The sequence below is a fragment of the Geotrypetes seraphini genome, chromosome 8, assembly GCF_902459505.1.
Source record: "Geotrypetes seraphini chromosome 8, aGeoSer1.1, whole genome shotgun sequence".
Lineage (NCBI taxonomy): Eukaryota > Metazoa > Chordata > Amphibia > Gymnophiona > Dermophiidae > Geotrypetes > Geotrypetes seraphini.
Genome location: NC_047091.1, coordinates 85,255,208 through 85,270,165, shown reverse-complemented (window position 1 = coordinate 85,270,165; position 14,958 = coordinate 85,255,208).

Here is a 14,958-nt window from a genome sequence, read left to right as displayed (position 1 = left end):
AGGGCATGATCACGGGGGCTGTGGACTATCATTGTGGGGGTGAGTTGGGGGTCCAGACGTAGGGATTTGTTGCTGCCCCTAAAGCAGGCACTTAGACATGCCTTGGAGCAGGTATAAATTCCTTATGTGAAATAGGGAACACATGTCTGCATTTTAGACAACTTCCTCTCACCATCCTCCCAATGCCTCCTTGCCATGTCAACATAGTGATCTTCTCCATGTCTAAACGGCTTCTGTTTTGAAATAAAAACAAACCCAAGTGGTTGCCTATTAAATCAAATATATAAACCACCAAAAACGAAATGATACTGAAAGAATTTCATTAATAAGGGAACAAGTCTCAGATCAAGGAGTTACACCCATTCCGGGTTTTCTCAAAGAGACAAACCAAATTGTTCTCTTACTCTTACTTACATCACCGGCTTGAACCCATCCTACCTACCTTTTAGGGCTCCTTTTACTAAGCTGAGCTAGCGTTTTTAGCGCGCGCTAATCCCGCGCTACACAAAAAATACTAACGCAAGCTCTATGGAGGCATTAGCGTGTAGCACGCATGCTAAAAATCACTAGCGCAGCTTAGTAAAAGTTACCCTAATTCAGTTAATACTACAATACTTTAATTTATTCATTAAATTCATTACTTTTTCTTTAAAAAAAAAAAAAATACATAAAAATCATTTGATATAAATCTTCTAATTCATGCTAAATTCACTATTAAATCACCTAACAATTCATTTTGGAACACAGAACCGACAGAAAAAAAGTGCTTATCTTAAGGAAGTGCACTGGTGCTTTAAAGTGCTGTATTGGAAAGTGCATTCGTGCTGTAAACTTCTTTAATTCATTTCTGCTTATAAAGCTTAAAGTGCATAACTCCTGCTCTAGAAAACCAAGGCCGTTGATTGTAACTTGTAAACATCTGACGCGGCCTTTGTTTTGCGGGATAATCTACCTCCCCGCTGTGTCAGGGAAAATATCTCTAGCAACGCTCCTTTTGGCTGCACACATGCTCCTGAAGGTTCTGAGCATGAATTAGAAGACTTATAATAAATGATTTTTATGTAATTTTTTGTTAAAAAAAAGAAAAAGTAATTAATTTAATGAATGAATTAAAGTATTGTAGGTAGGATGGGTTCAAGCTGGTGATGTAAGTAGGAGTAAGAGAACAATTTGGTTTGTCTCTTTGAGAAAACCCAGAATGGGTGTAACTCCATGATCTGAGGCTTGTTCCCTTATTAATAAAATCCTTTCAGTATCATCTTGGTTTTTGGTGGTTTATATATTTGATTCTGTTTTGAAATGACATTTAAACATCTGGGCCTCTCGAGGTATTTAAAAGTTGCTATTTATACATGGAGATGCTCCTAAAATAACCACTGTCGTATCAACATAGCACACATTAGAACATCTTAATAGACACCATAGGGAAGTAAGCAGGAATGGAACATATAGATAAAATAAAGTAACAGGAGCTTAGGTAGAAGATAAACATCACCAACTAAGAAGAAAACTTGCACATGGAAAAAGTGCATATATCACAAATAAGTCTTACTGCAATAAGTACCCTATTATAATATTACCCTCTACAGGTATACATTTGATAAGAGCAATTCTGCAACCTGAACTTCCATTTAGGTGCTCTGAGGCTGCACAGTGGGAACCTATTCTATAACAGCATCTGGGTGCCCAGAATCTGTTATAGAATACAGTAGAATCTCAGTTCTCTGGCACCCATGTGGATTGATGGATACCGGATAACTATTTTTCTGGTTAATTGAGAGTATGTCGGAACCTTGTCTAAAACACTCTCGATTTCCCCCTCTCCCATCCTGAAGCACTAGTGTGGCAGTAGTCCTGAGCCACAAAGCTCTCCTCCCTCCTTCACTCCCTCCCTCAAGCCCCAAAGTGGCAGAAGTAGGTAGCAGTCCTGAGCCACGAACCCTCTCCCTCCCTCCTTCCCTCTCCCTCTCTCTTCCTTACCCGAAGTGCAGCAGTCAGCAGGAGGCAGCCTCAAAAAAGGCTGCTCGTGGCCTACCCTGGCAGGGCCTTTCCTCTCTAAAATTTGTGCTATGTGGGATATACTTGTATTTACAGAACAGTGCTTAGGTGGAATATTGGCATTTACAGTACATGCGCATATTCCATTAATCTAAACATTGACAATAGGGATTTCCAGATAATTTTAATGTCATTTTATTCCCTGTCCCATCCCCGCAAGTTTTGTTGCTGCCCAGTCCCTGCCCCATTCTTGTAAGTTCTACCTTAACCGCACAAACCTTGAACACTTATGGTTTTAAAGTGTTTGATGCTTGTACAGATGAGGACAGAGTATGCAGGAATGGGGCAGGGACAGGAAAAGAACTTACCTGGGCGGGATGGGAAAATGAGTTCCCGCGGGGACGGGGAAAAATTTGTTCCCGTGTCATTCTCTAATGGAAATGTTCATTTTGTTATTTGGGGGGGGGGGACACTCTAAGATGAATATCAGCAAGATATACATGCTCTTTGCAAAGAGTGCACAATCTGGGTTCCGTAAACACCATTCCTCAGAGACCATAATAGCTTCACTTCTGAACAACTTATTCTGCTATTGACCGGGGTATGGCACTTCTTCTTATCTCTTTGAACTTTGATCTTGTTAGCCATTCACTTCTACTGTCCTGGCTTGCTTCATTAGGGATCCCAGGCAGTAGTGTAGTGAGGGTGGGGGAGGGGAGCAGTTTACCCTGGGCGCCATCTTGCTCAGTGCACTGTCACCCCTTTTCCTCTCTGCCTCCCTTCCCACTCCTCACCCTTCCGTGTGCGCACCTCTTCCCTTCCCCATATCTTTTTAACTTCAGTGCGAGCAGCCGCCAACTTGCTGTCCACGTCGGCTTCGGCGCTCTTTCTGATGTCACTTCCAGGACATGTCCTTAAGAAGTGACGCCAGAGAGAGTGCCGAAGCTGACATGGTCAGTAAGTTGGTGGGTGGCTGCTCACGCCGAAGGGGGCGGGGAAGAGGGCGTGGAAGGGGTGCCACAGCCCCGGGCGTCGCTCACCCTTGCTCTGGCACTGATCTCAGGCACAGACCTGCAATGGTTTTCCAGTTTTCTCGGTAGCAGATCATTCATAGTCTCCCTTTCTTCTTCAGTCTCTGCCTCCTGCTCGCTTCACTGTGGAGTTCCTCAAGGCTCAGTCCATTGGCACTACTGATTCAAGAATTTCCAGGTGAAGTGTTACATCTATGCAGATGACATTCTTTTAGCAGGGAGGGGGATATAATGATCAAACCTAGAACCAATATCACATGCAAAAATGTGGTATATGCGAGCAAAAATGTGCTATATGCAATTACATTCCCATGTAAATTGATTTATGTGGAGTGTAGCAGTAGATCAATAAACATTCGTTTGAATGAACATAAATCCAGAATCGCTATTAATACACAACAGGCACCTTTGGTACAACATTGGCAAGGACATAAACACTAGGTAAAATACATCAAATGGAGAATAATAGCCTAGATAAAAGTAGGGTGGGAGGAGACAATCATGATAAGATATTGAATTATAGAGAACAATGGATATTTAAATTAAACACGGTGGTCTTGTTTGGTCTTAATCTAGAAATAGAATGGGCAACACTCATAACAATTTGAAATCATATTTGTAATGAATCTCAAAAAAAGGGGAGGGGGGGTCGAACTGGAAATTGTTAACATTGTGATCTAACTAAACTAAACTAAACCTTAAGTTTATATACCGCATCATCTCCACGGATGTTGTGGAGCTCGGCACGGTTTAAGATCTATATACATCTTAGTACAAACAGGATACTAGGGAACAGACTGGAGAGGTATAGATAGGTAGGAATATCTTAAATCCTTTTTCAAATAGATTTAAAATGAAGGAAAAGTCTTATTCTTGTACTGGTTTTGGGAAGGCGCTGCTCTTGATGCTTATAGGAACTCTAAGAGCATTGGGAGCAGTGCAGGCCATTCAGCGCGGCTCACCGCATTATAAACTGCTAACACAGTTTGATAGAAGAGGCCCTTAGACTCATTCATTCTATTTGAGCCTATTTAGATGATTCTTCTTGCGCACCCCTACTCTACGCTTTAGTTACTTCCAAGCTAGACTCCTGCAATGTTGTTTTTGTGGGTTTTCCATCCGTGTTCATCATGAATCTTCAAACTATTTAGCACACTTCAAATAGACTACTGACACATGCTCGTTGCTTTGACCATTTTACTCCCCCTGCTGAAGGAATGCCATTGGCGTCTGGTGAAATATCTTATAGAACACAAATTGCTCACACTAGCCTTCAAAACAATGAATATGCATGAGAGATATTTGCATATAATGGAAGTGACAGATATGCAAATCTGCTCCATTCATATTCATTAGGGCGATCCTGAAAACCCGATTGGCCTGGTGGTCCTCCAGGACAGGGTTGGGAACCACTGGTCTATAAAGATTCAATAAACATAAACATATTTCTAAAGAATGTGCACTATTTGTAAAGAGTGTGCACTCTTTTCCCAAGAGTGTGCACATGTAAGAACCCAACACACATGTGTGTACTATAGGCCAGTGTTTTCCAATCCTGTCCTGGAGGACCACCAGCCAGTCGGGTTTATGGGATAACCCTAATGAATATGCATGAGAGAGATTTGCATATAATGGAGGTGACAGGCATGCAAATCTGCTCCATGCATAGTCATTAGGGCTATCCTGAAAACCTGACTGACTGGTGGTCCTCCAGGACGGGATTGGAAAACACTGGCCTATAGTACACACATGTGTGATGGGTTCTTACATGTGCACACTCTTGGGAAAAGAGTGCACACTCTTTACAAATAGTGCACATTCTTTAGAAATATGTTTATGTTTATTGAATCTTTATAGACCAGTGGTTGGGATAGGGTTGGGAAATACTGCTATAGGCAAAATAATGCACACTCTTTAAGAATAATCCACATACTTTAAAAAAAAGTGTTTTTCTGCTCTTTTCCATTTATTAATGTTGTTGACACTTCCCATATCACTGCAAGTGGCATCCCAACCCTTATTTACATACAGAATCATACATAAATGTTAGTCCCTATTTCATTGAATTACGCCTATGATGATTTATAAGTCAACATTATAGGCATAGTGCCAGACTCATAATTGTTAGAGGGTGACAATCACTATTTGCATATTAAGATTCAAAGGAGAAAACACTTTCATCTGGGAGATGCCTCCTGGAGCTCTGCTGTTAATGAAATAGGGGGAGTTTGAAACCCACAGAAATGAATTATAGCTCTGCAGGAAAGAACCTACGATTATCTACCAACGGGGGGTTATACATCTCTTGTTCAGAACATATTTCATGATAAAAATGTATGTATTAAAATGGCACACAAGTGGAATATGTTTAAAGGCAGAGGCAGCCACTCTTCTGCAATATCTAGAGCTAAAGCATCGTCATGCTCCATGTTGCAATGTGGCAGTGATTGGCTGCAGGAAGAATAAGTCACAAGTATGAAGTGACAAGAAACAGAGACTGTGAGGACTACTTTTTACAATGAGTTTGTCCATTTCTGTCTGCCTACTGCACTGCAAAAATTTCAACTACATCTGGTCAAATTCTGCAGTCCAGATGCCCACCATCCTCTCAGTTTAAAAAAAAATGTATTTTCTTACATTACTTTTGAGCTTCCCTCCTTTCAGCTTCATGACATGCAATGACTTCTCTTTATGCTTCATATTCTTTGAAGTATTACTTTCTCGTTCCTTATTGAAGCTTGATATGTATTTGAATATTTAGATGTCATCTTTCTTCTAGAGAGAATCTGCTTTAGTGCAGTCTATACAGCATTTTGGAAGCCATCCTTGAAATGGCCTCTACTTTCTCACAATGTTCCCAATCCTTCTAAGCTGCAAGGGAGTCCTGAAGAATATCAAAATTAGCTACTAAGCTTCATTAAGTGGAAAGATTGAGCTATTCTAAAAGTGGAAGGCACTGGAGGCACAATTGGATTAGGGAATGGCATCTAGCTAGCTAACCTTGACAAAAAAACAGCAAGTCTAAATCTAGCTAGCCGTGTTTGGGCAACTAGATTTAGAAGAATAAAGGTCCCAACCTAGCTGGCTAGATTGCAGCTAAAAATGTATCCTAAACCTAGCTGGCCAAAATTTGATTGGCTAGATTAGACAGTCAACTGTGGCTGAAAATTTACCCAAACAAAACCTTAATAGCAGAGAGAGGAAGAAGACCAACAGATTGAGTAGCCCTGTGATAGCACAATACACAGATATTAATGGACAGACTGGATGGGTGAAATGCCACCAAAAGATCCTCCTTATTCCTACCCCCTCTGCCAACCCACCAGACTCAAAGCCCTCCTATCCCCTGGAATGAGCCCTTCTCATTCCAATCCTCTTCTGAAGTCAAGATAGGGCCCCACAAGCCTATCTGTATCACTGGTGGTACTAGTGGGGGCATTGGGGGCAGGAGCAAAATCCCTTCACATTTGCCCCTTGCAGGACAAGGCTGCTGCATGAGATCACGACAACCATTTGCAAACAGCAGCCAAGGGGCACAACTGAAAGAGCTTTGCTCCTTCACTTCTTCCCCCAGCGCCTACCTAGACTTTGGGGGATTTGAGGGTGGGCTCATTTTAGGGGAGGGGGCTTTGAGTCTGGCAGACTGGGGGGTAGGGAGTAGAAAGAAGGGGGGCTAATTCAGGGGGTCAGTAGGGGGATTGGCTGCACTTTGACATTCAAAGCCAGTCATGCAGGTCCCAGATGATATTCAGTGTCCGGGCCCACATAGCTAAGCAAGTGAATTTAGGGGGGGCAGATGTCTAATCTCGCCAATCCCACCTAACCACCCATATTCTCTAACCGGTGTCTATGTCACAGGTGCTTGTTAGAGAATCGCATTGCCACTGAGCTGATTGCAGCAAGGAAATCTCCCTGCTGCAATCAGCTCAGCGGCAGGGAACCTCCAAAATCCCACCACCCATGAAGTTGGATGGCAGGAGGGATGCCTACTTTACCGCGTTTAATATAGCTTTTGAGCTGTCCTAAATTCACCTGCTTAGCTATATGGGTCCTGACATTGAATATTGCCAGTACCTGCATAACCCCTGGCTCCTCCCCAACACTTCCCCCTGTCCCGCCTCTAAACTGCCCACATTTTTATTGGATGGTCTATGGAGATACTCAGCAGCACTATCCAAATATCACAACTTAGGCAGTGATAAGTGAGAGGAGAGAGGAGAGGAGGTATAACTGGGTCCTTATATTTATGTTCAGGTTACACAAGTAAATGCATAGAATGACAAATACACTCACGTGCACACACACATGCATAAATGTCGTAAGCTCTATTCTCTAACTCATTGGTTCTCAAACCTGTCCTGGGAATCCCCAAAAATCTTACAATAATTTTTCCAGATCTATAAACTGAGAAGAGAGCTTAGAGGTGTAAATGGGATGAAATTAAGTTTGGAGGATAGAATGTCGACTATACATACTAGGATCGGAGCATCAATGATATCTGTGGCTGGCGTACAACTATGGAATGCCTTGCCTGGTATCCTGTGGTTATGTATGAGGAGGATGAATTTTAAGAAAATGCTGAAAACTCAATTATTTGCCAATGCCTTCTTATGCTAAGATATATTTCAGTTGATAATCGCCTTCTATAATTTTTCTGACATCAATATATGATTTAAAGCTTGTTTGTACTTGTGAATTGATTGAATTTGTGCTCTATCCCTATTATAACAGGGACGATTAACGATGTTGTCTTGACATGTCTATGTTATATGTGATAATCGGAGGGAAACAATATTTTATGTATGTGATATGGAAACCGCATAGTTGTATGTGGTATATAATTTTTTAAATAAATAAGATATCCCTAACGAATATACATGAGAGAGACTTGCATATGATAAAGATGGAAGACATGAATATGATTGAGCCATATTTGCATTAGGGATATACTGGCTGGGGGTTCCCCCGGAACAAGTTTGATAACCACTGCTCTAATTTGTTGCTTAACTTACAGTACAAAGCTGATATTTTCAGGGGGAGGGGGTACGGTTAGGACATAGATTGGGCTTTCACTTACATGTGTAACTCACAGACTTATTGCATTTACACCAGCTCAGACTGGTGTAAGCAGGATCATCTTAATTTTAGGTGTACCAATACTAGGTTATACTAGTATTCTATAATGGAATCAAGGTGTCCAATATTCAAAGCGATTTAACCGTTTAGCAATGGCCACTGACTAGTTATTTCGCAGAGAACCGACTAGCAGAGAATATTCATCAGGAGATAACCAGTTGTTCGCGCTGAATACCGTATTCAGGGTTAGTGCGTGACTGGCCCAGCTATCTTGGCATTCCAGCAGCAGGTCACAATTAGGACCCGATATTCAGCACTAACTGAGCAAGGTTAGCACATGCGCTAATCAATGGCTGGTTAGCGCTGAATATCGGCTTAACCAATATCAGCTGGCAGCCATAAATGAAAACGGATATTCAATGCCGGTCACCGGAAATGACCCAGCTTTGAATATCCAGGTTAAAGCCCACTGCAGGCTGAAAATCTGGTTGTAGGTGCCTATATTCCATTATAGAATTTAGAATAGGTTCCTATTGCACAATACTGGGGGGGAGGGGGGAGGGAGAAGCCTAAATGGAAGTGCTTCCAAAATGTTCTACATACAGTATATGGAGTTCATATTACATATGACTAAAGAAGGCCCTTTTTTGTGAATATTGTTTCAGCAATTACTCTTGCAAGTCTTATGAAGTGATGTGGGAGTAGAAAGGAGGAAATGTAAGAGCAGACAGATGATATCTGGAGGAGACACAGCAGCCTGTTCTATATCCATGACATAAGTGGAGCCTTGTTCTGCTGTTTTCACCTCTTGATGTCTTGGGGGGGTTCCAGCTCTCACCAACAAGAGAAATCCTCCTGATGCAATCGGCGCACTCCAAAGCCAGAAAAATGCTTCCAAAACTCACTACACATGATGACATACTGCAGACATCAGTGCATGCCTCCAACAATTTAATGAAGACATAGTATTGCTCTATTCTTTATTAAATCACATGTAATGGCTGCAAAATGACTGGAGTGATTGGACAATAATTTAGAGTGACTTAAATACTGTAGTTGAATAGTGTTTGAGATTGTTCAGAAGTCTGTGAAACAGTTGGAAATTGGATGGAATACGATAATCAACTTTTAAAATTAATTTCTTCTGTCTATTGTTATTTCATATATGCTAAATGTCCCATAAAACAGCAGAGATGGGGGACGATATTCAAAGGCACTTATCTGGTAGCAGAAACTGCTAACCAGATGAAAGCCAATAAGAGGGATGTTCAGTGGCATTAACCAGATAGTGGCACTGAATATATTCTCTGACTTCCTTGGCACTACCTGGACAAGCTCAGGGTGGTCCGTGGACGGAGCTGCAGGTTATCTGGTTTGCAGTGATATTCAGAACACTACTAACTTGATAATGAACTAGAAAAGCTAGGATAACTAAAAAGCTCTCTAATTGTACAGTATTCCATTTGCTCACTGATTACTAGTCTCAATTTTATCTGAATTTCCAGGTAGTGTTGTTTAATATTCAATTTCATTTTAACCACAAAGGCTGGCATTTTACCTAACTGCTGACTGCCATGGTTCAATACTGGGCTCATAAGTGCTGAACTGAGAGTGGTCTGGTTTTAAGGAGGGATGTGAGTGATTTGTGTGGAATAATGTTTGTGCTAAAAAAATGATTCTGTATAATTAGCAGGGGCATTTTCAATGTAGCTAAAATATTAAGGAGATCAAAACAAGAACATAAGAACACAAGAACTGCCGCTGCTGTGTCAGACCAGTGGTCCATCGTGCCCAGCAGTCCTTTGGTCAAAGACCAGTGTCCTAACTGAGACTAGCTTTACCTGCGTACGTTCTGGTTCAGCAGGAACTTGTCTAACTTTATCTTGAATCCCTGGAGGGTGTTTTCCCCTAAAACAGCCTCTGGAAGAGCGTTCCAGTTTTTCACCACTCTCTGGGTGAAGAATTTCCTTACGTTTGTACATAATCTATCCCCTTTTAACTTTAGAACAGGGGTGTCCAACCTGCGGCCCCATGAAGTATTTTGTGCGGCCACGGTCGAGGGCAATGCAGTGTTTTCCTCTTCTGTCCCTGGGTGTTTACCGTCTTGCCGGCTTCCTCCTCTGTCTTGCTACAGCGTTTGCGCAGCCCCACAAACATTTTTTTCAGCCAATGTGGCCCAGGGAAGCCAAAAGGTTGGACACCTCTGCTTTAGAGAGTGCCCTCTCGTTCTCTCTACCTTGGAGAGGGTGAACAAACTGTCATTATCTACTAAGTCTATTCCCTTTATTATCTATGCTCAAATTAATATAGGTCAATCAAATTTATAGCCTGCCTCAGGTTGTTTTTTTTAAAATGTGCATCCCGATTGACTGGTTAGACAGCTGTAGGTCGCCTACCGCTTCCTACAATCAAGATGCCATTTATAGAATATGCCCCCATGTGTCTATCTTTTAGGACCATTTTTGAAGAAAATTTAAAAAAAGTACAAGTGAAAAACTCACAAAAATAAACCATTAAGATGTTTAGGGTGCCAGCATTCTTAGTAGACTGGTCATACTGACATCCCAGAAGAGCAGTGGGGCATCCTAGGGACTTCACATAAAAGGTCCCAAGTACACATCTCACTACTACCCACACACATTTCATGGGAAGTCCTCCAAAACCTACCAAAAATCTACTGAAGCCAACTGTACACCACAATAGCCCTTATGCCTGAGGGTATCACCTATATGTAGGCACAATAGATTTTTGGTGGGTTTTGGAGGGTTCACACTTTCCACCAAAGGTATACTAGTTAGAGTGGGATATAGACCTGGGCCCTCTTCTCTGCAGTCCACTGCAGCAACAACTATGCTACACTAAGGACCTGTTTGCTACTCCAATAGGACTGGCCATAACATGTGATCCATTATACAGAATGGTATATACGGCTTCTTTTACATCTTTGATGGGTGGGAGGGAGGTTAGTGACCATTGGAGGAGTAAGGAGGGTCATGCCTTAATCCAGGGGTGCCCAACACGTCGATCGCGATCAACCAGTAGCTCAGGAAGGCAACGCGAGTCGATCGTGGAGCCCATCCCGGGCTCCGTGATAGACTCGTGTTGCCGTCCTGATCTACTGGGCCGATCAGCCTTCCTCTCCAGTGTTCTCTCTAGGGCCTTTTAGCTGGGCGGTCCGCCCAGCTGTCATCTGCTGCTGCCGCCGCCGCTGAACATTAAAAAAAACAAAACAAAAAAAAAACGGCTTGGAGATTTCAGCCCATAGCGAACTTATGCTCCGTGGCTTTAACGTGTGCGTGCCGGCTTCCCTTCTCTTCCCTCCGAAACTGGAAGTTATATCCGGGGGGGGGGGGGGGGAAGAAGGGAAGCCGGCACGCACATGTTGAGAGCCCTGAAGCAAGCGTTTGTGTCATTTTTGGGATGCTTTTCAGTTTTGTAAATGAGCCCTATAGCTATCTAGACCTATGATTACTCTGTTTGATGAGTCCTGTTTACAAATCTAGGTAAGATTTGCCTCTTTGCGGATGATACCAAAATCTGCAATAGAGTAGACATCCTGGATGATGTGAATAACATGAAGAAAGACCTAGTGAAACTTGAAGAATGGTCTGAAATTTGGCAACTAAAATTTAATGCTAAGAAATGCAAGGTCCTGTATTTGGTCAGCAAAAACAGAAAGGAATGGTACAGTTTAGGGGGCGAAGAACTTATGTGGGTGTGATTGTATCTGATGATCTTAAGGTAGCCAAACAGGTCAAAAAGGTGACGGCAAAAGCTAGAAGGATGCAAGGGTGCATAGGAAGAGGTATGGCCAATAGGAAAAAGGAGGTATTGATGCCCCTGTATAAGACTATGTTGAGACCTCATTTAGAATATTGTGTACAATCTGGGGTCCACACCTTGGGACCGCACCTTCAAAAAGATATAAAAAGGATGGAGTCGGTCCAGAGGAAGGTTACTAAAATGGTACATGGTCTTCATCATAAGGTGTATGGGGACAGACTTACAGATCTCAATAAGTATACTTTGAAAGAAATGCAGGATAGGGGAGATATGTATTGCTTATCAATTTTAGCAGTTTTTTCCAAATTTGACATATATCTTTGCCAGCAATCCTTTTCTTTCCACTCCCCTTATGTACTTTCCTTCTATATACTTTTTCTTTAAAATTGTAGTTCTCCCCCTCTTTCCTATTGTCTCTTGTGGCTTTAAAAAGCAGTTACCCAAGTATGTCCTATATAGTATAATGTATATTTAATTTTTTAAAATGTTAGTGTCCTTTTATTTTTTTTACTTTTTGTACAACGCTTTGTACCTTAGGATAAGCGTTTAATCAAAAACATGAATAAACTTGAACTTGAAACTTGATGATAGAGATGTTTAAATATCTATGTAGCGTAAATGTACATGAGTCAAGTCTCATTTGAAAGAAAGTTTTGGAATAAGAGGACATAGGATGAAGTTAAGAGGTGATAGGCTCAGTAGTAATCTAAGGAAATACTTTTGTACCAAAAGGATGTGTGGATGTGTGGAACGGTCTCCCAGAAGAGGTGGTGGAGACAGAGACTGTGTATGAATTCAAGAAAGTGTGAGATAGGCACATGGGATCTCTTAGAGAGAGGAAGAGATAATGGTTACTGCAAATGGGCAGACTGGATGGGCCATTTGGTCTTTATCTGCCATTATATTTCTATGTTTCTAGTGTAGAAATGTACCTATGTTTCATTTTTATAAAAATAACCCTAAAATAGGTGTCTTCTAGGGCTTTCTATTTATGAAGCCTTTGTTAAGGCATGCATTTTATTGCAGGTCCCATTTTATGCAACAGAACCTATTAACTAATAATGCACATTAACAGTTTTAGTAAATCTAGCTCAGCGTTGCAAACTAATTTTGCAAGATGATCTCTTAGCCAAATTTCTTAGAACATTAGCAATCCAGCATTCTGGGCAAAGGCTGATCTTTCTTCTTGTCAAGTCCTTAATTTGCTTTCTATGATCCATTTTGTATAAAGTGAACATGGAATGGCATTCTACGTACATGCAGTACTGGGTGCATTTAAGGAGCCTTCCGATGGAGATGGAGAGAAGAGTCAAGACATGGTAAACATGATAGCATGAGAAGGTGCAACATACTCTATCTTCCCTGCCCCACAACCATGATAAAACAACTACAAACAGTTCAAAACACAGCGCTAAGACTTATCTATTCTCTAAGGAAACACGACCACATCACGGTGGCATACCTCGACTCACACTGGCTCCCAATACAAGCAAGAATACAATTCAAATTCTACTGCCTACTATTTAAAACCTTAAATGGAGACAGCCCAGCCTACCTAAACAACTGCCTAATTCAAACTACCTCAACCAGACATAGGAGAACCCACAAACCGTTCATGCATCCCCAAATCAGACGTCAAACGAAAAAAAAAAAAAAACTGTACGATGGCCTTCTAGCCACACAAGCAGCAAAACTAGACTACCAACTCTCCAATTAACTGATAACGACCCCAGACTACAAATAGTTCAGAAAAGAAATAAAAACCATGCTATTCAAGAAATTCTTGAAGACAAACTAACACCACAAGATTTGTCCCAATTATCTGAAGCAACCTACTCTACTCTTCAATTTCTCTGGAAATGGCCAGATAACTCCTTTTGTAATCCTTTTTTAACCGCAAGGTAATGGCGGAATAGAAATCACTAATGTAATGTAATGTAAGGTGTAGGATGAGGAGCCTTTACAAACTCAGCCAGACCACTGGTTAAAAGTAAACAAAAATGGTTTTATTATGTGGTTCAAAAAGAAGACAGAGAAATCTATTCTTCTTACAGACTGTTAGTTCAAAAGTATGCATACTGTAGCTTGGAGTCCAATAGCAAATACAAAAGAGTGTCTGGTTTATATCAGACCTCAAAAAAATCACAGAATTTGCAAGATAGAAGTTTTTCCAACCTCACATTTACCCCTCTGTCCTTTAAACTTAGATTTTGTAGGAGTACTCTGAAGGTTTGCTTATCCCTGCTCTTGGTCTCCTCCTCTTTTCCCAGCCCTGGCTTTTTATTTCCCCTGGCAGAACCATGTTCTCCCAGTTCATCTTCTCAGGTCTATGCCTCTTAAGGAGATCCTGTGAGGGAGGCAGGGCTAGATGCACAAAACACGACCTTTGAGATCATGTGCATCGCTGTTGGCCAATTTTTTTGGCCGACTCTGCAACAATGATTGATGCACCAACAAACCTCCATGCAAATTATTTGCATGGAGGTTCGTGGTAATCCCCATCTGAACAGTCACTTTGAGAGCAACTGACACATACGTAAAGTCATTTTGGGGAAGCCCTGAGTGGCAGGGGCTTATTTTATTTTTTTAATGGCACAGATGTTGTGCATGTTATACAATATCTGCCCCATAAAAAAAAAAAATGCTGTACTGCCCCCCACTACATGCTAATGATGGTCCACCCCAAAGACCCCTATGAACCAGCTGAGGACAAATCAGGGGAGAATCAGGAATAAGACCTGCATGAAAATGTAGACGGAAGAAGACGCAAGCATAAGACCTGCATATATTGTAGGCGAAGACCCCATGAGAACCCCAAATAGCTATATTTCTAAGAGAGACATTGTGCATATGAATTCAAACTTCTAAGCCCTAATACCCTTGCTCCAGAAACCAGCAGTCAGATCTCCTGACTGTTTCATCACTGTTTTGGGACTTTTCAGAACAGTACAATACATGATAAGAGGTCCTCCTAAGAAGTACTAGCGAAGGACAGTGTTACTCAGGAAGGTGGGGGTCTTGAAGTTATTAGCCTTAGTATTGGGAATGCATTTGTCAGGGAAATATAGAA